We start from the raw sequence: 24,754 nt of genomic DNA on the forward strand, positions 1-24,754 counted from the left end.
CAAGGGGAAAGAGGAATGTCATGTTCCTTTTCCTTACTTTCTCAGCTTTCTGGGTTGTCTTTATTTCAGAGTAGTGAATATACACTCATACTTTCAACCTTAAACGTTCAGATTTTGAACGTGATTAAATAAGATAGGTGGAAATGACAGATGCCAGGGTGCTTTAAGATTTTAAAAACAATTTAAACTTTTGCAGTAACCTAAATTATCCTGAACATCGTTCATAGTCTTTTCCTGCAAATACACCAGCTGTACCATTGGGTTCTCACAATGCATATTAAATATCAAGTCTCTTTCTCTACGTTTCTCATCTGTGCCTCACTCTTTGGCTCAGGTGTGACACAGCACTTAAAGGGAGAAAAAAAGGCATTAAAGACCACCCAAAGGCCAAGGTGAAACAAGATAACTTTGGTCCAGACAGTGTGTCACAAAAGAGGTTGAGAGGGAGTGTACAATCAAATAAAACTTTATTTGTCACATGCGCCGAATACAACAAGTGTAGACCTTACCGTGAAATGCTTACTTACAAGCCCTTAACCAACAGTGCAGTTCAAGAAGAGGTGAATTAAATTGTTCAGCAGTATTATGGCTTGGGGGTAGAAGCTGTTAAGGAGCCTTTTGGTCATAGACTCTGGTACCGCTTTCTGTGCGGTAGCAGAGAAAACCGTCTATGACTTGGCTGACTGGAGTCGCTGACAATTTTTTGAGCTTTCATCTGACATCGCCTATTATTTAGGTCCAGGATGGCAGGAAGCTTGGCCCCAGTGAAATACTGGGCCGTACGCACTACCCTCTGTGGCGCCTTACGGTCGGATGGCGAGCAGTTGCCATACCAGGCGGTTATGCAACTGGTCAGGATGCTCTCGATGGTGCAGCTATAACTTTTTGAGGATCTGGGGACCCATGCCAAATCTTTTCAGTCTCCTGAGGGGGAAAAGGTGTTGTCGTGCCCTCTTCACGACTGTCTTGGTGTGTTTGGACCATGATAGTTCGATGGTGATGTGGACACCAAGGAACTTGAAAATCTCGACCCGCTCCACTACAGCCCCGTCGATGTTAATGGGGGTCTGTTCAGCTCGCCTTTTCCTGTAGTCCACGATCAGCTCCTTTGTCTTGCTCATATTGAGGGAGAGGTTGTTGTCCTGGCACCACACTGCCAGGTATCTGACCTCCTCCCTATAGGCTGTCTGATCGTTGTCGATACTCTGATCTCCGCTGTGGAGCTTTGCAGCTCCTTCAGGGTTATCTTTGGTCTCCTTGCCTGGTCCATGGGTTTTGGTGAGCGGCCTTCTCTTGGCAGGTTTGTTGTGGTGCCACATTCGTGAACCGTGGCACGTTCAAAGTTTCAGATATTTTTTATAACCCAACCCTGATCTGTACTTCTCCACCATTTTGTTTGGAGAGCTCCTTGATCTTCTTGGTGGTGCCCCTTGCTTAGTGGTGTTGCAGACTCTGGGGCCTTTCAGAACAAGAGTATATGTACTGAGATCATGTGACACTTAAATAAAGTCCAACTGTATGAAATCTAACTAATTATGTGACTTCTGAAGGTAATTGGTTGCACCAGATCTTATTTAGGGGCTTCATAGCAAAGGGTGTGAATACATATGCACGCACCACTTTTCTGTTTTACATTTTTTAGAATTTTTTGAAATAAGTACTTTTTTTCATTTCACTTCACCAATTTGAACTATTTTGTGTATGTCCATTATATGAAATCAAAATAAATAAAATAAATAATAAATAAAAATCTATTTAAATTACAGGTTGTAATGAAACAAAAAACTGTATTACAGACTCGGTAAGGGAGAGGATTAAACACAGGGAGAGGAAGACACTTGCCAGTTGGTCTGTGCATGCTTTAATTACACATCCTGGTTATCCGTCTTTCCCCGTGGCTTTGTGAATGTTGACTTGTTTAAAGGTCTTGCTCACATCGGCTACCGAGAACGTTAACACTCAGTCGTCCAGAACAGCTGGTGCCACGTCGAACGAGCGTCAGAGCCGGTGTAGTATGATTCAATCTGAATCCTGTATTGACGCTTTACTTGTTTGATGGTTCATCTGAGGGCACAGCAGGATTTCTTCTAAGTGTCCAGATTAGTGTCATGCTCCTTGAAAGCGGCAGATCTAACCTTTAGCTCAATGTGGATGTTGCCTGTAATCCATGGCTTCTGGTTGGAATATGTATGTATGGTCACTGTGGGGACGATGTCGTTGATGCACTTATCGATGAAGCCGATGACTGAGGTGGTACACTCCTCAATGGCATTGGATGAATCCCAGAATATATTCCAGTCTGTGCTAGCAAAACAGTCCTGTAGCGTAGCATCCACGTCTTCTGGCCACTTCCGTGGCGAGTCACTGGTACTTCCTGCTTTAGTTTTTGCTTGTAAGCAGGAATCATTTTAATGAGGGAAATAAGTATTTGACCCCCTCTCAATCAGAAAGAGATGCTCAGACAGAAACATTCACACCTCTATTAATTTACAAAGGGATAGTCTAATATCTCGGCTAGGTGTGAAATATCCCACAATTTGTGCCACTGTTTAGACTACAGATAGATGATGCGGTCAGTCAGAGTTGTCCTATTGTGAAGTGTAACCAGCATCCTGGAGTCGCCTCTTCACTGTTGACGTTGAGACTGGTGTTTTGCGGGTACTATTTAATAAAGCTGCCAGTTGAGGACTTGTGAGGCGTCTGTTTCTCAAACTAGACACTCTAATGTACTTGTCCTCTTGCTCAGTTGTGCACTGGGGCCTCCCACTCCTCTTTCTATTCTGGTTAGAGCCAGTTTGCGCTGTTCTGTGAAGGGAGTGGTACACAGCGTTGTACGAGATCTTCAGTTTCTTGGCAATTTCTCGCATGGATAGCCTTCATTTCTCAGAACAAGAATAGACTAACGAGTTTCAGAAGAAAGGTCTTTGTTTCTGGCCATTTTGAGCTTGTAATTGAACCCACAAATGCTGATGCTCTAGATACTCAACTAGTCTAAGAAGGACAGTTTTATTGCTTCTTTAATCAGGACAACAGTTTTCAGCTGTGCTAACATAATTGCAAAAGTGTTTTCTAATGATCAATTAGCCTTTTAAAATGACAAACTTGGATTAGCTAACACAACGTGCCATTGGAACACAGGAGTGATGGTTGCTGATAATGGGCCTCTGTACACCTATGTAGAAATTCCATAAAAAATCTGCCGTTTCCAGCTACAATAGTCATTTACAACATTAACAATGTCTACACTGTATTTCTGATCAATTTTATGATATTTTAATGGACAAAAAATTTGCTTTTCTTTCATAAACAAGGAAATGTCTAAGTGACATTACATTTGTACGTCTTAAATGTTGTTTGGCAAGTAAAAGTCAGGCAAGTTTGCTGTTCGTTATATGTCAGTGACATAACTACTAGTTTGCCTGCCCCATAGCAAGCTGCTAGTTTAATACACACTGATTGGTGGAGTAATTTAATGAGCTAAATGTAAAAATTCTAGTTTACACAGGATAAAAAAGGAACAGAAATGAACGATATAAACTGGTACGTTTTTTTCTGCTCTCAAACCATTTTGTGGTCTTCAGAACAAAACATTAGTTACTAATCAGGGTTCCAACCCCTGATTAGTAGATCCTACTTTCGACAGATTTTCGAGTGCTAAGCATCAACCACATTTCAGAGCCAAATTACTGCCTAATTCGACATTATTTATTTATGCCCATGTACAGTCCTTTAGCCATGTCTCATTTCCCAAAGTAGATGATTTGTGTGGGCACGAGGGGTGTAGGAGGGTGTGAAGGGGGCTGATCGAAGTGAGAACAGATCTTAGTGGAAAAAGTATGATTTAATCTTGATTATGAGTTAATACACCATATGCTCCTTGCAATTAAGCTGTCCATGGATAACCCTCTTCTAATTTGTTAAGAGTTCAATGTAGCATAAAATCTGGGGCAGGTCAGTCCCCTGTGTTTAATCTGATCTTCAGTAAAAAAAAGAGGCTAGCCACGCAGGCTAATTAGCCAGCCGGATCATAGATGAGAGAGTGCATTCCATAGCACCTTCAACTTTCCAACCTGCTCCCTCCACATGCAGCAGCTTTTCAATAGACCAGCCGAGAACAAGGGAGAGGTGAGCCGTGTTAAGGAAAGAGTGAATGAAAGAGGGCAGAGGGTGAAAGAAAAATACGGAGAGAGTATGGTGGAGAGAGGTGTAAAATATTGACTCGTGGTAATGGGTAATGGTCCAAAGTAAAGTCACGGTCCACTTGTTAAGAGTTAAAAACTGCAACTAAGAGATAATAGAGGATTGCACTGCATGATATCAATCTGCATGTTGTATTTACTTGATATCAATATGCATGTTGTATATACTTTATATCCTTCCTTTTCTTTAAAAGCACTATTTTGAATTTAGATTACTGGGTACTGTCGGTTAGCACCACCTTCCTAGAAAACCATAACAGCAATCTTACCCAACACTCATAGGCTTTCTCCTCTCCTTGTTTGCTCCCGTGTTTAATTGCCTGCCAAATGTAATACATTTACTTCTATCAGCTCTATCTACCAGTGTGTGCTTGAAAGTCTATGCACTGTAGTTAGCTACTCTGTCATTTGAACCGACAGCATTGTAACAACCACATTTGAGTGTGAAAGTGTGGTACACATTGGCAGAAGTTTCTCTCACCTTTATAAAAAATCTGACTGTGATTTGGCATAAAATATTGAGCTCTCAGATAATATGTGGCTATAACAGGCTTTTTAAAGTGTCCAATGAGTTTGACATGAGGGGCTGAGTTCTCCTTAATCAAGGTTATGAGTAACATTTCGTAGAGTTTGAGGATCAAGCACCTCTCTCCACCACCGCTGCAACTTCTGCCTTGATTAAAATGACAGAATGGGGGAAATGTTGGATCTCAAAATCTATTTCCATTAAGATTCTATTTTGCACCTACAAGGCTTTGATTTGGGGAATGTTATGCCCTCCCCAACTATGACCTCACACTGACACAGATTAATCTAACACAGATGTATTTGTAGTATTTGTCTTCCCAATTAAATTCTCCAAAGATGTCATACGGTATAATCATCCATGAAACCAATTTCCCAATGAGTTAAAGACCCTGTCACAAAAAATATCCACCTGTATGATATGAACATTAACCTGTTGTTGGTGTGTACTCCCCACCATCATCAGTCTTCCTAAACTGGGAAAGGGTTAGCTATTGGGAATGAAAGTCATGTGAGACAAATAAATGGTGAAAGATGAAGGAGAGCTAGCTTAGGCCACACACCACTGGCCCATAAACTAAATCAAGAACCTACACTTAAAGCTGAAATATGTAACTTTTTGGGTGACCTGACCACATTCACGTAAAAATGTGAGGTCTGTCATTCTCATTGAAAGTAAGTCTCAGAAGCAATAGATCTGTTCTATGTGCGCTATTTCTATGCTTCCCATTCTTAAGTTTAGTTTTTGCGTCTTTTACTTTCGGTTTTGTAAACCATCTTCAAACAGCTAAAAGTGCAATATTTTTGGTTATTGTAAATATATTTCACAACCGGTTAGACGGTACTATGACTCTCTACACTATCCTATGCGTTGCTTGTTTTGTCAAATAAACTGAAATTAGTTGAATTATTATAATTTTAGCAACCAGGAAATTGCATAGAGATTTCTGCATATTGCACCTTTAACCTCTTATAGCGTACACCTCCAGGGGGAAATATCTGTTTTAGAGCAGACTCAATGATTTATCAATCCGGGAATTATATTACACCATAGCCGAAATTGTCACGGGTAGGGTGACCACATTTAAAATATCAAAATGCAGGACAAAGGGATGATTTTGAGGGACATTCGCGAGACAGTGAATACATTTATTTGGCAGCACCCCTCTCCCTATACTCTTTTTCCTTGAGCAAACTTACTCTCAATCTGTCGGTCTAAGAGTAAGTAGACCAATATGTGTGACTGTTTTACGATAATCTGGGAATACTTGGCCAAGGAAACATTTCTGGTTGGTCTCAGGGAATGTAAAACAATTAGGAAGGGAGAATTTGGAAACCCAATTGAGTAAAGTAGCAGCAAATGTGTTAAATTAGCATCTAATGAGCATGTAGAGCCTCACAAGTTTCTGTCTAATACGACTATTTACTTACTTTTGTAGCTCCATAGACAAACATTAGCAGTAGAATGGCCTGTGCTGAAGAGCTCAGTGACTTTCAATGTGGCACCGTCATAGGATGCCACCTTTCCAACAAGTCAGCTGTTCAAATTTCTGCCCTGCTAGAGCTGCCCCAGTCAACTGTAAGTGCTGTTATTGTGAAGGGAAACGTCTAGGAGCAACAGCGGCTCAGCCGCAAAGTGGTAGGCCACACAAGCTCACAGAACGGGACCGCCGAGTGCTGAAGCCTGTAAAAATTATCTGTCCTTGGTTGCAACATTCACTACAGAGTTCCAAACTGCTGCTGGAAGCAACGGCAGCACAAGAACTGTTCGTCGGGAGCTTCATGAAATGGGTTTCCATGGCCGAGCAGCCACACACAAGCCTAAGATCACCATGCACAGTGCCAAGCGTTGGCTGGAGTGGTGCAAAGCTCGCCGCCATTGGACTCTGGAGTAGTGGAAATGCGTTCTTTGGAGTGATGAATCACTCTTCACCATCTGGAAGTCTGACGGATGAATCTGGGTTTAGCGGATGCCAGGAGAACGCTACCTGCCCCAATGCATAGTTACAACTGTAAAGTTTGGTGGAAAAGGAATAATGGTCTGGGGCTATTTTTTATGGTTTGGGCTAGGCCCCTTAGTTCCAGTGAAGGGAAATTGTTAGTCTACAGAATATAATTCTGTGCTTCCAACTATGTGGCAACAGTTTGGGAAGGCCCTTTCTTGTTTCAGCATGACAATGCCCCCGTGCACAAAGCTAGGTCCATACAGAAATAATTTGTCGAGATCAGTGTGGAAGAATTTGACTGGCCTGTACAGAGCCCTGACCTAAACCTCATCGAACACCTTTGGGATGAATTGGAACACCGACTGCGAGCCAGGCCTAATTGCCTAACATCAGTGCACTTATGCTCTTGTGGCTGAATGGAAGCAAGTCCCCTTCCAACATCTAGTGGAAAGCCTTCCCAGAAGAGTGGAAGCTGTTATTGCAGCAAAGGGGGACCAACTCCATATTAATGTCCATGATTTTGAAATGAGATGTTCGACGAACAGGTGTCCACGTTCTTTTGGCCATGTAGTGTCTCTTCGGCCATGTAGTATATCTTCTTAAAATGAGCAACGTGGATGCAAACAGAGATCTGTATATGACGAGATACTCATGTCTTCACACTAACTATGGTAGCGAAGTTTGGCGACAAGTTTAGGTCCAAAATAATATTTTGGACAGATTTTGGCCAGAGTGAAACCTCTGGTTTCACCTCTTCCTCTCTGCTGCAAAAGGTACAGGTTGCAAAGACTGACTGAAATACGGGACAAATCAACCTTTGTTGAAGATTAGTGGTGATTGAATTTGTTGATAAAATGCGGGACATGATTGTATAGTCCCCCCCAATAATTTCTTTAAAATCAATAAAACATTTAATTTGGATGCACTGCACCTACTTTGCTCAGCCGTGCAGTCAACAGCCACCAGTGGTGGAAAAAGTACCCAATTGTCATACTTGAGTAAAAGTAAAGATACTGTACCAGAAAATTACTCAAGTAAAAGTGAAAGTCACCCAGTAAAACACTACTTGAGTCTAAATGTATTTTGTTTGAAATATACTTAAGTATCAAAAGTAAAAGTATTAATTATTTCAAATTCTTTATATTAAGCAAACCAGACAGCACAATTTAAAAAAATGTTTTATTTATTGATAGCCAGGGGCACACTCCAACCAGAGCCGGTCCTGACCTCCCTGGGTCCCCTTAGGCTAAGGGGCCTTTATACCTGACCCATGAGCCATGTAAACCATTTGCCATTGCCACACAGTCACACCTGACACCCCAGTGCTCCCACTACAATCCTCCCTTCTTTAAAACAGTTTGCTCCATCTGTCGGTCTAAGAGTAAGTAGACTAATACAGAACAGAATGAGGTATAAACAAATAATACTTATTGAATAGAATATTTTCTATAGAATCTTAAGATAAGTGAATATTAACGCTAACATAAATAAGAAATTGTATAAAATATAAAGTGTAGAAAATAATAAAATATAACACTGAGCTTTGGCTCTGCTGCCTGGTAATTTGTCCAGTCCTCACAATATTATACAATTAGCTTTGTCTATACAATGTAAACATAAGCCTATAGACTATGGCTGCAGATATATGTCTCAAAATAGTAAAATAAAACCTATACAGCTGTGTGATTAACTTTGGTTCCCTCTACAGCCTGGGCCTTTTCAGCATCAGGATGGGCACCAGTCTATCTGGACTGTCTGTAAGAAATTGAGAAAGTATGTCAAATAGTTAAGCAGTCATTTACACAAATGCACTTCTGCCATTCAATCTTAAATGTTATTAAGTGTGTAAACATTTGAATGTTTGAATTAAAATCTTACCATCAAAATATTCCTTCTCTGCACTTTCTTGAGGCAAAATCATCAATGATGTCATCATTAGACATGTGTTTCCCCACGTCATGATTTATGCTCATGATGGCCAGACCACTCAAATGTTCCTGTGACATGGAAAACCTCAGGTAGCTTTTGATGAGCTTTCATTTTGAAAAGCTCCTCTCTGCCGATGCTACTATTACTGGTAGGGTGACTGCAATTCTTAGGGCTATCCAAAGGTTAGGATAGAGTTCCTCCAAGTTTTTCTTACAGAGAAAGGAAAGCAGCTCAAAGGCAGTCATCTTATCTGATGGCAGATCAGGTCAATTCTGAATCCCGTGTGCTAGATCCATTCCACTGATGTCACAGTCAACTCTGAAGTTTAGAGTGTTTTCAACTTCCATGCAGTGAGCCTTTAAAGCCTTCACTAGACATCTGAGAGGCAGTGCCAAAGTTCAGCAGCACTCCATATTTGGTTTTCACCTGGTTGAATGTTTCAAATCTCTGATCCATGGATGTCACAGCAGAGTCGACCGCAATGTTGAAGTACTTCAAGGTTTTTCAGTGCATCCGTCACTGGTTCATCAGGAGCCTCACAGTTGAAATGCGTCTTGCTGTTTCTCAGTCTCTACACTTTCAGAACAACCTCCACATGAATTTCTTCACAAATGCTTTTGGCTGTTGTCTGGGCCTCAGAGAATCCAGTTTCCAGGTATGTAGGGAGGGAGGCCATTGCATTTGAGATTAAATTCACTGTGATATCCATCTGCATTAATGCAGATTGGAGGATCTTGTTCACCTTGTTTGTCATTGTCAGTATCTCACACCATAGGACACAGCAAATCAAGAAGCGGTAGGACCCAACTTCCTCTGCAAGTGCTTGTGCCTCCACTTTGGGCACAGGATCGTTGAGCGTCTGTCTGGCTTCCAGTAATGCCTCCCAAACCTCAGAAGCCTGATACCTGATTGCATTAACACTTTGGAGCCTACTCTCCCATTTTGTGTCACTCCATGACTTCACAGTTATCCTGTTAGGGATAGGGGGCAGTATTTGCACAGCCGGATAAAAAACGTACCCGATTTAATCTGGTTACTACTCCTGCCCAGTAACTAGAATATGCATATAATTATTGGCTTTGGATAGAAAACACCCTAAAGTTTCTAAAACTGTTTGAATGGTGTCTGTGAGTATAACAGAACTCATATGGCAGGCAAAAACCTGAGAAGATTCCTTACAGGAAGTGGCCTGTCTGACAAGTTCTTGTTCTTCTTGGCTCTGTTTATTGAAAACTGAGGATCTTTGCTGTAACGTGACACTTCCTACGGCTCCCATAGGCTCTCAGAACCCGGGAAAAAGCTGAATGATGTAATTCCAGCCTCTGGCTGAAAAACATTAGCGCGTTTGGATAGTGGCCGGTCAGAGTACCATCAGACTGAGGCTCGTGCACAAGGGGATCCCATGTTTTTATTTTCTCTCTCTTTGTACGTAAACACGCTTTCCCGGTCGGAATATTATCGCTTTTATACGAGAAAAATTGCATAAAAATTGATTTTAAACAGCGGTTGACATGCTTCGAAGTATGGTAATGGAATATTTAGAATTTTTTTGTCACGAAATGCGTCGTGCGCGTCACCCTTCTTTACCATTCGGATAGTGTCTTGAACGCACGAACAAAACAGAGGATATTTGAACATAACTATGGATTATTTTGAACCAAACCAACATTTGTTATTGAAGTAGAAGTCCTGGGAGTGCATTCTGACGAAGAACAGCAAACGTAATAACATTTTTCTTATAGTAAATCTGACTTTGGTCAGAGCTAAACTTGGTGGGTGTCTAAATAGCTAGCCCTGTGATGCCGGGCTATCTACTCAGAATATTGCAAAATGTGCTTTCACCGAAAAGCTATTTTAAAATCGGACATAGCGAGTGCATAGAGGAGTTCTGTATCTATAATTCTTAAAATAATTGTTGTGTTTTTTGTGAACGTTTATCGTGAGTAATTTAGTAAATTCACCGGAAGTTTGCGGGGGGTATGCTAGTTCTGAACGTCACATGCTAATGTAAAAAGCTGGTTTTTGATATAAATATGAACTTGATTGAACAAAACATGCATGTATTGTATAACATAATGTCCTAGGGTTGTCATATGATGAAGATCATCAAAGGTTAGTGCTGCATTTAGCTGTGGTTTGGGTTTATGTGACATTATATGCTAGCTTGAAAAATGGGTGTCTGATTATTTCTGGCTGGGTACTCTGCTGACATAATCTAATGTTTTGCTTTCGTTGTAAAGCCTTTTTGAAATTGGACAGTGTGGTTAGATTAACGAGAGTCTTGTCTTTAAAATGGTGTAAAATAGTCATATGTTTGAGAAATTGAAGTAATAGCATTTCTAAGGTATTTGAATAACGCGCCACGGGATTCAACTGGCTGTTGAGTAGGTGGGACGATTTCGTCCCGCCGACCCTAGAGAGGTTATGGTCACGTGCTTTTTCAAAACACTCCATCTTTGTGTGCCAGCTGAAAAGAAGGTGAAGAGCTTTTGCACATGCCAAAAAAACTAAACTGCATCTTTTGAAGATTTGGCAGCATCTGCAATGACAAGGTTTAGAGTATGTGCTCCACATGGGACTAACACAGCTCTGTGATTTTTTTTAACAGTCTGGCTTGTACTCCTTGGTGCTTGCCCTTCATGTTGGCCCCATTATCATAAGCTTGCCCTCTGCAATCTTCAATTGGAATCTTCAGCTCGTTCAGCTTATCTAAGATGACAGTGGACAGTTTCAAGCCTGTTGTAACCTCAACACTCACAAAGCCGAGGAAGTGCTCCTTGATCTCTGGCTTTCCCTTTAAAGACACACTTCTCAGAATAATGGACATTTGCTCCTCGGGACTAATGTCAGGCATACAGTCCAAGATAATGGAGAAGTACTTTGTCTCTTACTTGAGTCACTATTGCTTCCAGAATCTTGTCACTCACAATCCTTATCAGCTCATTCTGTGTGCACTTCCCAAGGTAATGAACATGTGTCTCTCCATCTTTTACTTTGCTGAGATGATAACGGAGTCATGACGGAGTCAAATTTTGCCATTAATTCAACCTTTTTTAGGAAGTTTCCATTATCTGGTTGGAAGAGTTTGTCTGATGAACCCCTGAATGTTAGGTTTCTTTCAGCCAGAGACTGGGTGATACTTTTTAAACGTGTAAGGACATACTGCCATCTCTTTCTTTCAGCCTCCAAAATTGTAATTTGAATCTCGTCAAGAGGCTGTCCCTGACTTAGACGCAGATCAAGTTCTCTCCACTTAATCATGCTATTTGTTTGATCTGGACAACTATAAGGTGTTTCAGAATGGCGTTGATGTTTGACCAGTCATTCACGCCTTCCTTTATTATTTTGTAGTCTTTTATAGAAAAGAACTTACAACAAAAACAATACACAGCGTTGTTTTTGATTGAGTATGAAAGCCAGCTCCTGGTAATATTTTCCCCATTTTACAACTGTCTCTGTCATAAGGCTGAATGGAAACCTCTTCTGGACTTATCGTTAGGGTAAGAAAAATCCAGTCCTGGTTTGAATGGACCAACTCAGTCCTCATAAAGTCTGTTAAGACTGGGGGCCAATCTGCTGGGTCATTTGGTGGAGCAGCAACTGTTCTATTAGGGTCTGAGCTGCTTGTATCTGATTCTGGCTGTACACCTCTGGTTGTGCTAGTATTGACTGAGGCTGCCTGTACTTCACCTGGGTCTGTGTTAGTACTTGATGAAGCTGCCGGTACTGGGTCTGTGTTAGTATTTGCTGAAGCCGGCTGTACTGGGTCTGTGTTAGTACTGGCTGATGATCCAGCATCTCTTCCACTGAGAAACTTAAGCAGAGCACCTGTAAATTATAGATAACAATACTCTTATTAATTTTATCAGCTGTGTCGGGCCCATTCAAATTGGCTCCACCAGATTTCCTTTATACATTTTCAAATATAAAATATTATTTATACTTTGGCTTGGCTGAATACTTGATGGTTATTATTTACTGAGAGATGTGCATCCATATTGCCCAGTATGCCCAGCTAATCAAAATTTGAAATTCAATATATAAATCAATAGTCAATGTCAATCCATTGCTTTCCATCTTGCATTAGTCCAGAGTTGTAACCAAACCATGACTGAGAGATAATAATTGTCTTGTTTTAAAATGATGTGCGTCTATGAGGAGTGCCCTCACACCCATATATTGTCTGGACTGGTCCTCACCGAGGTTGCTGCTGAAAAGCGCGAGTTTAATTTCGTGCACACGCATATGAACGCATGTTCACGCATGACGCGTTTATCTTTTCCGAGCTGCAGTTTACAAACACCGTTGCCCGTTGGCGTTTATCAAACGTAATAAATTGTTGTATTTCACTCTCACTTTTGTCAGGCACAATGTCACAGAACACAGCCCTGGAAGTGGCTGGCAAGCAAGCAAGACACAGACAGACCAAGAGAGGCACTGCCCAGCTAGGTTAGCAAGACAGACAGACTAGAGAGAGATGCACTGCAAGCTAGCACATCAACTTAAAGTTACTGTTATTTGCTGACATCAAACTTGGAGAGGAGAGAACACAAGTTTACCTGATTGCTGTTCCCGCAAGTCCCTCTCATTGTGTTTTTTCTCTCTTTTTGTGATCAGAAGTATAGTTCCGCTTCTTCCTCTCTCTCAAGTTGTAAACATTGACACCCGCTTTGACATGAGGGGGAGGTGGGGCCCTTGCGAAATTTGCAGGGCCCTACGCAACTTGCGTTGTGAGCATATAGGGCCGCCCGGCTCTGAACAACACTCAGACATAATTTATAAACGAAGCATGTGTGTTTATTGAGTCTGCGAGATCAAAGGCAGTAGGGTTGACCAGGGATCTTCTCTTGATAAGTGGATGAATTGGACAATTTTCTTGTCCTGCTAAGAATTTAAAATGTAACGAGTACTTTTGGGTGTCAAAGGAACATGTATGGAGTAAAAAGTACGTTATTTTCTTTCGGAATGTTGTGAGTACAAGTAAAAGTTGTCAAAAATAAAACTAGTAAAGTAAACTACAGATACCCCACAAAAAACTTTCAAGTGTTAAGTATTACTTTAAAGTATTTTTTCTTATGTACTTTACACCACTGACATCCATACTGTCTATTCGCACCCCTCCTCCACTAATGTCAGTGTACCGATCAGCCTCAGCCAAGCCAGCACTTGCTCGCAGTCAGGGCAGCCTCATTCAATTTCAGATACACATGTATCTCTGGAATAGAATGCACCCCTCTGGTGTTGTGCCCCTCCCTCTCCCCTCCATGAAAGAAAAGCTTTTGCAAACAAGCCTTCCACCTGTTCTCACAACTTGACTCCAGCGAGCAACAAGCATAAACACAAAGTTCTGAATCAGAAGGTAAGATTAGGTTAAGATAGATAATCGATGTATGATTTATTGTTGCAAAAAAATTAAACGTTAGCTGGCTGGCTCGTTAGCTAACGTTACGTGACGTGCATGATCTTACACATTGTTTACCTAGCTAGGTTCATTGTTTACCTAGATTGGAGATTATATTGTTTTCAAATAACTGAAAGTGAGCGGTTGTAATCAGAACAAATGGGAAAAGTCTATTGTCCTGCCCATCCTAGAAACATTGTTTGCAGAATTCACAGCCTGCTACATTTGTTTTCGTAACCTTTTTTTAGAGGGGCCAATTGTGCATCTCCTCATGGGTCTCCCGGTCGCGGCCGGCACAGGTATTGAGCCATTATCTGTAGCAACGCAGTGTCTTAGACCACTGCGCCACTCAGGAGGCCCATCCACAATGTTTTTAGAATGCTGATCAATTGCCTTGCACGAAGTATGAAAATAATAAAATACTACTTAAACAGGACTCTTAAAGAATTTCAGGTTGCGAGTGCATACAAATTCCAACAGTTGGATATCCTAACTCTGGCTGTATTCCAAAAGGAATTACAAATCACTTTGCAAACTAACATAATGTGTTGCTCACTGTTGCCCCTATTGTCCAGTTTCCACGTCATCTTCTGACTTCCTCAGACATGGATGGACGTCGAATACTGACTTGTATCACGGGTGACCTGGCTGCCCCTAAATATTTTGTATTTCCTATTCACCCTCTGAATGGCACACATACACAATCAATGTCTCAATTGTCTCAAGGCCTTCTATAACCTGTCTCCTACCATTCGTCTACACTGACTGAAGTAGATTTAACCTCTATGGGCTAGGTCGGACGCTTGCGTCCCACCTACGTAACAGCCACTGGCAGCCTGTGGCGCGATTTTCAAAACCTTAAAAATCCTATTACTTCAATTTCTCAAACATATGACTATTTTACAGCTATTTAAAGACAAGACTCTCGTTAATCTAACCACACTGTCCGATTTCAAAAAGGCTTTACAACGAAAGCAAAACATTAGATTATGTCAGCAGAGTACCAAGCCAGAAATAATCAGACACCCATTTTTCAAGCCAGCATATAATGTCACCAAAACCCAGAAGACAGCTAAATGCAGCACTCACCTTTGATGATCTTCATCAGATGACAACCCTAGGACATTATGTTATACAATACATGCATGTTTTGTTCAATCAAGTTCATATTTATATCAAAAACCAGCTTTTTACATTAGCATGTGACGTTCAGAACTAGCATACCCCCCGCAAACTTCCGGGGAATTCGCTAACATTTTACTAAATTACTCACGATAAACGTTCACAAAAAGCATAACAATTATTTTAAGAATTATAGATACAGACCTCCTCTATGCACTCGATATGTCCGATTTTAAAATAGCTTTTTGGTGAAAGCACATTTTGCAATATTCTAAGTACATAGCCCAGGCATCACGGGCTCGCTATTTAGACACCCGGCAAGTTTAGCACTCACCATAATCATATTTACTATTATAAAAGTTTGATTACCTTTTGTTGTCTTCGTCAGAATGCACACCCAGGACTGCTACTTCAATAACAAATGTTGGTTTGGTCCAAAATAATCCATCGTTATATCCGAATAGCGGCATTTTGTTCGTGCGTTCCAGACACTATCCGAAATAGTAAAGAAGTGTCGCGTGCATGGCGCAATTCGTGACAATAAAATTCTAAATATTCCATTACCGTACTTCGAAGCATGTCAACCGCTGTTTAAAATCAATTTTTACGCCATTTTTCTCGTAGAAAAGCGATAATATTCCGACAGGGAATCTCCTTTTCGGCAAACAGAAGAAAAAATCCCAAAGGCGGGGGCGGTCGGGTCACGCGCATAAGCCCAGTGTCCCTTGATCGGCCACTTGAGAAAGGCGATAATGTGTTTCAGCCTGGGGCTGGAATGACGACATTCTGTTTTTTCCCGGGCTCTGAGCGCCTATGGACGACGTGGGAAGTGTCTCGTTAGAGCAGAGATCCTTAGTAAATGATAGAGATGGAAAAGAAGTTCAAGAAATGGTCAGACAGGCCACTTCCTGTAAAGGAATCTCTCAGGTTTTGACCTGCCATTTGAGTTCTGTTATACTCACAGACACCATTCAAACAGTTTTAGAAAATTTAGGGTGTTTTCTATCCATATGTAATAAGTATATGCATATTCTAGTTACTGGGTAGGAGTGGTAACCAGATTAAATCGGGTATGTTTTTTATCCAGCCGTGTCAATACTGCCCCCTAGCCCTAACAGGTTTTAACAAGTGACAATAAGGCATCATAGCTTTCACCTGGATTCACCTGGTTAGTCTATGTCATGGAAAGAGCAGGTGTTCTTAATGTTTTCTATGCTCAGTATAGACAACGTCCCAAACGCCATAGCACGTGGACAGCGTAGCCTTTTTGTCTTCTACTGAAACCAATACCAAACCAATCAGGTGGCTGTTCAACAAAACAAAGCTTCGGACTTCAGTGATTATGTGCTTCTGGTAAAGTGATACAGGCATAGGCACACTGCTTTCAAGTACACTGCTTAGCGATTTCGCCGCATCCTCGGAGCTCCAGTATCAAACATAGCATCACTAGTTTATTTCTGAGAGTGTAGCAAACACTAGCCAGTGTTAAAATAACTCTAAATGTGTTAGATTTAACACTTTAAAAAGTGTTCACCACGACCCCTATTACAAATCAACATGATCAAACCATCTGTTACTAACAGACAGACACACACCTGTTCTGCTGACACAGACAAAGGGAAGAATTTCAGTATAAAGGGAGAGAGAGTGCTGACTTCAAGTACGTCGAAGAGTACGTCGAAGAGTGGGAGGCGGTGTAAGGTGTTTACTGTGTTTGTCTGCCAAAATCAATCTATACATCAAAACCATTGCTGATGTTTCACTCTCCTTTTCATTGTTTTATCTATTCATCTCTTGTTTATCTCTAAGAGACCTTTGGCTTACACTGCCAGAAAAAAAGAAAAAAATGCTGACAAACAATTGTCGTACCAATTCAGTGCAGCAATTTCTTTATTTGTTTTGAACAAAAATTGCTGGCGAGAGCAGAGTTCCAAAGTACAGCTGCAGCAGTGCGTCTTGACCTCTGTGTCATTTGAAGTATTTACTTTTTGACATGGGATGAACCAATCCACAACAGGACAACAGTATTAGGGGGTCTGTTCAGGAACATGCAACATTACAGAATGTTCAGATATACTGTACATTTACTGTGCAGAAAATATAGGATTTTCTGTTCTGTAGAAAAGGCAATAATTCCAGCTCTATACGTTGTATGTCTATCTGGAACATTATGATTGTTTCACCTTACTGAATACACCACCTTTCAATTGTCTCAGGAAGGTCAGGGAAGGCAGGGAGTGAGCATCATTAACCCTGGTCGGTCTGTCTTTTGTTTTCTCCTCCCAGTATATCTAAGCAGGCACAACTCCAGTGCATCAGCAAATAAACACTGGCTTATGTCAGTGTTTGACAAATGGCAATAACAGCTCACCTTTTATTTCATTGAAGTCTGACTTGAGTCACAAATTTGATGACTTGACTTGATATAAAATAACTTGAGACTTGACATGGGTGCCTCAAGACTTTGACTTGAGACTGATGACTGGAAATTATCTGGCCATGCTTTGTAACATTTTGTCACTTATTTTGTGGCACAGAGTCTCCATGGATTACTCACACAGACAGAGACAGTAGCCACAACACTGTCCACGCAAAAAGCCTTATGAAGCAAAATTTGAAATTGTGTTTTTTACATTGGATAAAAGTAAAGACTCAGAAGCTAGTAAATGGTATATCATACACTACAGTTGAGAAACAATGGGAAAGTAATGCTGCTTTGAAATTTGATAAACTTGTAACCCCACTTTTGAGAAAATGGCCCTTGAAAGTGTTGGGGGCACCTACTGGAGAACTTTTCTTATTCTACACCCATTCAGCATCGTTCACAGCCTCTAAGCCTTAGCCTCACCCATCCCTTTAAGGATTCACATATGAGACCATGTGCTAAACAGTGAGTACGGTAGTGTAGAACCAAAGATTTCAAGACAAAAGGCTGGTTTATACTATGTCTATTGACATGTCTGTTTACAGTTGTCACAGTGACATCATGAACATTATTTTGTCATCAAACTTGTCATTGTCGTTATGAAAAGTATAACCCCAAAAAACGACAGGCTGCATGACATCAGCAGCCTGGTGGTCCAAAGTAGCATAAATGGTGTATTTTAACACAAATAAACCAATCCGTTTGAAAATGAATTTAGTACATGTCAATTTAGCAAACCAGGCAACTAAAAACAACTTTGTAAATAAAGTTTTGGTTCGTTTCTAGCTTGTTAGCTGGCTAGCTAGTTCAATTAATTACAATATCATATAACTGACAATGTCTTAACCTTAGCTAACCTGTATTAATTAATACAGGAAAATAAACTCACAACAAGATCATTATTTCCAAGTTAATGGCGAGCTAATTACGGAAAATAATAATAATCCCAACTCATAATGTTACTACACTGCATCAATCTACAGGTACCTATAAAGCTAACAAACTAGGTAGGTGCAATGTTATCTAGCTAGCTAACATTAGCCTATAACTAGCAATGCAAATGGCTCTGAGATACGAAAAATATTACCATACAGATCATAACGTTAGCTAGCTAGCCAACAGTACACATTCACTTGCAATGAAATAAACTTTATGACAAAATTAGAAAAGTATCATATCTGAAAATGTAGGTGGCTAGACTCTCTTACCCATATACATTGATAAATGCTTCTCCCTCTCTGTCACGCTTGCAATGCTTGCCCGTAGTTTGTAGATGTAATCTGGCGACAGGTGTTTTATACAACAGCCTTCTGTGTTCTCTTTTTGACTCCGTCTGTATTTGCAATCAAACGCCTGAATTTGTTGTTCAAATTAATTATTACTTTGGAAAATACGTACCATAGCCACTCTACTTGCACTCACCAAAAACTCCTGCCAGTGGAGAGCGCTTCATTCTCTTGTTGATATGTTTGCTGTTGATTTCATACTTTAAATATATACTTTAACCACTTGGCTCCCCCCAGGACCAGACAATTACCCAATTGGCAATTACAACAAATAGACTGGTTCTACAATGTAAAAGTTAGACTTAATGTAACAACGACTCCTAATAGGAGGGGTGTGTGTAGGAATCAGGAGCAGGAGAGCAGATAAGTTCCAGTGTAACACAACGTTTAATCAGGCGGTCCAGAAGGCACAATACAAACACATGGGAATAACCGCACAAACGTAGTCGCCACCCACAGGGAATAAATTGCGCACACGGAGGAGAAACCTCGACTCCACAAACAAAAGTGCAATAGCACACTGTAAACATATACCGAGTAAATAAACGAAATCCCCTGGTGCAGGCACGCACCCCTTACAAGCAAATACACAACAAATAATCCCGCACAAAGCCTAGCCTGCAGCGGGGTGTATATAAACCCACCGAAATCAACTAACCTGAACACAGGTGTAAAAAAACAGACAGACACAAACAAAAAGGAAAATGGGATCGGTGGCAGCTAGTAGGTCGGCGACGACGACCGCTGAGCCCCGCCGAACAGGGAGAGGAGCCACCTTCGGTGGAAGTCGTGACACTTAATGATTATTCATGATATTTCATCACCATTCATACAAGGAACAATCACTGTCTTGTACTGAATCCGAAGCGTGGTGTGCAGGCCGCTATGCTTACCAGGGCACGCTCATTCCTGTTACGCACAATGACAGAGGTATTATGGACCCAGACACACAGAACACCGGGAAATATGATCAATTGAAATAATACATTAAATTAAATAAACAGAACATCTACCTAATAAGCCTTGCAAACCTTCATGTGCACAATAAACATTGTGCCCACTCAGATGTAAGAAATGTTATATGTACCTGTTAGACAGATTCAATTTGGTATGTACAGTACCAGTACAAAGTTTGGAAACAAAGTTTGTAAATGTATTATTTAATTCCAAGTTTTTTCTTTATTTGTACTATTTTCTACATTGTAGAATAATAGTGAAGACCTCAAAAATATGAAATAACACATATGGAATCATGTAGTAACCAAAAAAAGTGTTCAAAATATATTTTGGATTTTAGATTCTTCAAAGTAGCCACCCTTTTCCTTGATGACAGCTTTGCACACTCTTGGTATTCTCTCAACCAGCTTCATGAGGTAGTCATCTGTAATGCATTTAAATTAACAGGTTTGCCTTTCCTTCTTAATGCGTTTGAGCCAGTCAGTTGTGTTGTGACAAGGTAGGGGTGGTATAAGATAGTCCTATTTGGTAAAAGACCAATCCCATATTATGGCAAGAACAGCTCAAATAAGCAAAGAGGAACGACAGTCCATAATTACTTTAAAACATAAAGGTCAGTCAATCTGGAACATTTCAAAAACTTTGAAGAGCAGTTGCAAAAACAATCAAGCTCTACAGTATGATGAGACTGGCTCTCATGAGGACCATGTAACGCCCTGGCCATAGAGAGGGGTTTTTTGTTCTTTATTTTGGTTAGGCCAGGGTGTTACATTGGGTGGGCGTTCTATGCTCATTTTCTATGTTGTCTGTTTCATTGATTTTGGCCGTGTGGCTTCCAATCAGGCACAGCTGTTGGTTGTTGCTGATTGGGAGTCACACATAAGTGCCTGTTTTTCCGTTGGGGTTTTGTGGGTAATTGTTTCTGTTAGATTATTTCCTAACAGGACTGTTTTGCTGTCGTGTTTTTGTTCAGTTTTGTATAGTGTTCTTACGTTAATTAAAATCATGATGAACACTAACTCCGCTGCGCCTTGGTCTACTCTCTCTCCCGACAGCCGTTACAGAATTACCCACCAAAAATGGACCAAGCAGCGGAGGAAGGAGCAGCGCAAGGAGAAGAACCAGGAGAGGAGCTATCTGGAATCGTGGACTTGGGAGGAAATCCTGGACGGTAAAGGACCATGGGCTCAAGCTGGGGATTATCGTTGCCCACAGTGGGAGATCGAGGCGGCGAGAGCTGAGAGGCGCTGGTATGAGGAAAGGGAGCGCAGCAGACACGAGAGGCAGCCCCAAAACATTTTTTTGGGGGGGCACACGGGGAGATTGGTGGAGTCAGGCGGTAGACCTGAGCCAACTCCCCGTGCTTACAGGAGGCAGCGCAGTACTGGTCAGACACCGTGTTATGCGGTAAAGCGCACGGTGTCCCCAGTACGCGTTCATAGCCCGGTGCGCTATAGGCCAGCCCCCCGCAAGTGCCATCTGAGTGCAGGCATCGAGCCAGGACGGGTTGTACCAGCTCAGCGCGTCTGGTCTCCGGTGCGCCTTTTCGGTCCAGGTTATCCTGCACTGTCTCTGCGCACTGTGTCTCCCGAGCGCTGGGAGGGCCCAGTTCGCCCAATGCCTGTGCTCCGCCCGTGCCGGGCCAAAGTGGGCATTCAGCCTGGAGTGTGGGTAAGGAGCCTACGTACCAGAACTCCAGTGCTCCCCCACAGCCCGGTTTATCCTGTGCCTCCTCCTCGGACCAGGCCTCCAGTGGGTCTCCCCATCCTGGTTAAGCCTGTGCCTCCTCCACGGACCAGGCCTCCAGTGGGTCTCCCCATCCTGGTCTCTCCTGTGCCGCCTCCACGGACCAGGCCTCCAGTCGGTCCCCCCATCCTGGTCAGTCCTGTGCCTCCTCCTAGGACCAGGCCTCCAGTGGGTCTCGCCAGTCCGGAGCCGCCAGAGCCGCCCGCCAGTCCGGAGCCGCCAGAGCCGCCCGCCAGTCCGGAGCCGCCATCGCCGCCCGCCAGTCCTCCGGCGCGGCCAGGGGCGCTACCTAAGTGGGCAACGCCGAGGGTGGAGCGGAGGCCACGTCCCGCACCTGAGCTGCCGCCGTAAGAAGGCCCACCCAGACCCTCCCCTTCAGAGTCAGGTTTTGCGGCCGGAGTCCGCACCTTGGGGGGGGGGGGTTTACTGTAACGCCCTGGCCATAGAGAGGGTTTTTTTATTTTGGTTAGGCCAGGGTGTTACATTGGGTGGGTGTTCTATGCTCATTTTCTATGTTGTCTGTTTCATTGATTTTGGCCGTGTGGCTTCCAATCAGGCACAGCTGTTGTTGGTTGTTGCTGCTGATTGGGAGTCACACTTAAGTGCCTGTTTTTCCGTTGGGGTTTTGTGGGTAATTGTTTCTGTAAGATTATTTCCTAACAGGACTGTTTTGCTGTCGTGTTTTTGTTCAGTTTTGTATAGTGTTCTTACGTTAACCTGTTATGGCTAGGGGGCAGTATTTTCACGGCCGGATAAAAAAATGTACCCAATATAATCTGATTATTACTCCTGCCCAGAAACTACAATATGCATATAATTATTAGCTTTGGATAGAAAACACTCCAACGTTTCTAAAACTGTTTGAATGGTGTCTGTGAGTATAACAGAACTCATTTGGCAGGCCAAAACCTGAGAAGATTCCAAACAGGAAGTACCCTGTCTGACCATTTCTTGGCCTTCTTGATAATCTCTATCCAATACAGGGGATCTCTGCTGTTACGTGACACTTCCTACGGCTCCCATGGGCTCTCAGAAGGCGGCAAAAAGCTGAATGATATCGAGGCAGCCCCTGGCTGAAAAACATTAGTGCGTTTGGATAGTGGCCAGTCACAGTACTATGAGACTCAGGCTCGTGCACGAGGGGATCCCATGCTTTTATTTTCTCTCTCTTTTGTACGTAAACACGCTTTCCTGGTCGGAATATTATCTATTTTTTACGAGAAAAATGGCATAAAAATTGATTGTAAACAGCGGTTGACATGCTTCGAAGTACGGTAATGGAATATTTAGACATTTTTTGTCACAAAATGCGTCGTGCGCGTGACCCTTATTTACACTTCGGATAGTGTCTTGAACGCACGAACAAAACGCCGCTATTTGGATATAACTATGGATATAACTATGGATTAAACCAACATTTGTTATTGAAGTAGCAGTCCTGGGAGTGCATTCTGACGAAGAACACCAAAGGTAATCAAACTTTTCTAATAGTAAATCGGAGTTTGGTCAGGGCTAAACTTGGTGGGTGTCTAAACAGCTAGCCGTGATGGCTGGGCTATCTACTCAGAATATTGCAAAATGTGCTTTCACCGAAAAGCTATTTTAAAATCGGACACCTCGATTGCACAAAGGAGTTCTGTATCTATAATTCTTAAAATAATTGTTGTGTTTTTTGTGAACGTTTATCGTGAGTAATTTAGTAAATTCACCGGAGGTTTGCGGGGGGTATGCTAGTTCTGAACGTCACATGCTAATGTAAAAAGCTGTTTTTTGATATAAATATGAACTTGATTGAACAAAACATGCATGTATTGTATAACATAATGTCCTAGGTGTGTCATCTGATGAAGATCATCAAAGGTTAGTGCTGCATTTAGCTGTGGTTTTGTTTTTTGTGACATTATATGCTACCTTGAAAAATGGGTGTCTGATTATTTCTGGCTGGGTACTCTGCTGACATAATCTAATGTTTTTATTTCGCTGTAAAGCCTTTTTGAAATCAGACAGTGTGGTTAGATAAAGGAGAGTCTTATCTTTAAAATGCTGTAAAATAGTCATATGTTTGAAAAATTGAATTTTTTGTATTTTTGAGGAATTTGTAATTCGCGCCACACCTATCATTGGATATTGGAGCAGGTGTTCCGCTAGCGGAACGTCTAGATGTAAGAGGTTAACCTCTCTAGGGTCTGCGGGACGAAATCGTCCCATCTACTCAACAGCCAGTTGAATCCCGTGGCGCGTTATTCAAATACATTAGAAATGCTATTACTTCAATTTCTCAAACATATGACTATTTTACACCATTTTAAAGACAAGAGTCTCGTTAATTTAACCACACTGTCCGATTTCAAAAAGGCTTTACAACGAAAGCAAAACATTAGATTATGTCAGCAGAGTACCCAGCCAGAAATAATCAGACACCCATTTTTCAAGCTAGCATATAATGTCACATAAACCCCAACCACAGCTAAATGCAGGACTAACCTTTGATGATCTTCATCAGATGACACACCTAGGACATTATGTTATACAATACATGCATGTTTTGTTCAATCAAGTTCATATTTATATCAAAAACCATCTTTTTACATTAGCATGTAACGTTCAGAACTAGCATACCCCCCGCAAACTTCCGGTGAATTTACTAAATTACTCACGGTAAACGTTCACAAAAAATATAACAATTATTTTAAGAATTATAGATACAGAACTCCTCTATGCACTCGCTATGTCCGATTTTAAAATAGCTTTTCGGTGAAAGCACATTTTGCAATATTCTAAGTAGATAGCCCGGCATCACAGGGCTAGCTATTTAGACACCCACCAAGTTTAGCCCTCACCAAAGTCAGATTTACTATAAGAAAAATGTTATTACCTTTGCTGTTTTTCGTCAAAATGCACTCCCAGGACTTCTACTTCAATAACAAATGTTGGTTTGATTCAAAATAATCCATAGTTATGTTCAAATATCCTCTGTTTTGTTCGTGCGTTCAAGACACTATCCGAATGGTAAAGAAGGGTGACGCGCACGACACATTTCGTGACAAAAAAATTCTAAATATTCCATTACCGTACTTCGAAGCATGTCAACCGCTGTTTAAAATCAATTTTTATGCCATTTTTCTCGTAAAAAAGCAATAATATTCCGACCGGGAAAGCGTGTTTAGGTTCAAAGAGTGAGAAAATAAAAACATGGGGTCGACTCGTGCACGCGCATC

This window comes from Salmo salar, chromosome 18 (assembly GCF_965601325.2).
Source record: "Salmo salar chromosome 18, fSalSal1, whole genome shotgun sequence".
NCBI lineage: Eukaryota > Metazoa > Chordata > Actinopteri > Salmoniformes > Salmonidae > Salmo > Salmo salar.